The sequence below is a fragment of the Octopus bimaculoides genome, chromosome 4 (genome assembly GCF_001194135.2).
Source record: "Octopus bimaculoides isolate UCB-OBI-ISO-001 chromosome 4, ASM119413v2, whole genome shotgun sequence".
In the NCBI taxonomy this organism is placed as follows: Eukaryota; Metazoa; Mollusca; class Cephalopoda; order Octopoda; family Octopodidae; genus Octopus; species Octopus bimaculoides.
In genome coordinates, this window is record NC_068984.1 from 87,347,468 (window position 1) to 87,348,959 (window position 1,492).

Genomic DNA, 1,492 nt, shown 5'->3' on the forward strand with positions numbered 1-1,492 from the left:
ATATATATATATATATATATATATATATATATATATAAATTTAAATAATAAGGGTGAAAAATTGAATATTAATTTGATTAATATCAATTTAAAACCAGTGACCTAGCATATTGAAAAACGTAACCAACGAATATATATTAGGAGAAAGTCCAACTTACTTTAAAGTTACATAAGGCTGCCATGCCCTTTTTAATGATTGTCGATTTACAAGTTTTGCATTGTAGATCAACTTTGTTCATCAGCGTGGTCGCTGATGCCGTCATTTTCTTTCCGATGTTTACTAACAGTGCTCTTCTAAGAACAGTGTTGGCTCTTTGCTTCCGGAAAACCACATAATATGCCTCTGTCGAAAGTGAGCGGACGAATTTCTCTCCTATTTTGTGTGATGCGGCCGTGGTTTGCTGATGGATTATTTTTTTATGGTAATTTTTTATGGTAATTTTGTTTTTGTTTTGCTTTGTTTTCTGGAAGTTATAGGAAGGATATATACAACACAGACATACACACATTCATATATTACACACGCGCGCGCACATAAAGAAGGGCGGAATTCTGGTTTAAGCACACCATATAACTCCTTATAACTACTTTAATTTTTTTGAATTTTCAGTAATTCCTTGCAAATTTGTGTTCTACGCACGGGAATTCATACGATTATGAAAAAAATTTAGTATGTCATTTAAGGGTGATTTAGCACATCCCACGAGCACCCGATATCGTTCTCGTTTCTTTTTTACTCTAACTTGCATTAATATTTTTCAATATCTTTCTCCCCATAAACACATTTAATGGAATGATGATGCACCCAAAGGTGGTCCTAAATAATAGAGTAGAAATTATCAAGTACGCCCAAAAACTAATTTTTTAAGATGTGTGTTTTAATCATCAAAGTAAGTTCTTAAAATTTTTTCAGATTCGTGTTTTGAATATCTGAGGTTAATACCAGCTAAAATACGACATGTGATGAATGGCTGCACTGGGCACAAGTTGTCCGGTTTCAGTGGGCTACAATTCGAGTTTTATGAATTCATGCTTGACTTATATCACAACCACTTGGGAGATAATGTCTCTGCCATGGAGTCGGAAGCAAACGAAGTGGAGGCAGTTGGCACCGTTTTAAAGGAATACTCGTCTGTGAAGGGAACTATGATCAGCCCGGACAAGTCAGTGGGCTTGCAGCTAAATACCTGGAAAAGTAGGCTCGTGCTAGTGGAGAGCGTCATGGGATGCAATACTTACGGACCGATTAAACGCCTCGAGTCTGGTTCGGTTCCAACTTTCATAGAGACCAGGAATGCGGTGACATAACGAACAGTGTAGACAGTCTTACTCAGAAATTAGCCAAGAGGAAGCTGTCTTTGAGCGGTAAGACAGAGGTGAACGCCTACATTGCCCTAATCGTCGTACCATGCCCTAACTACGGTCTGATCACATCGGACCACTTGCTCTTCAACTTCTTGTTATAGAGAAGGGACGCTTTCCACTGGCCAAG

At 37.8% G+C, this 1,492-nt stretch overlaps 1 protein-coding gene across 1 annotated transcript in view; it reads right to left on the minus strand.

The window, feature by feature from the left end:
* Positions 1–363, minus strand: part of LOC106870222 (EEF1A lysine methyltransferase 1) — a 318,548-nt gene extending 318,185 nt beyond the window's left edge. Inside the window, exon 1 of the mRNA XM_014916232.2 lies at positions 159–363. The gene's annotated coding sequence lies outside the window, so the exon portion shown is untranslated. The remainder of the gene's footprint in view (positions 1–158) is intronic.
* Between the last annotated feature and the right edge of the window lie 1,129 nt (positions 364–1,492).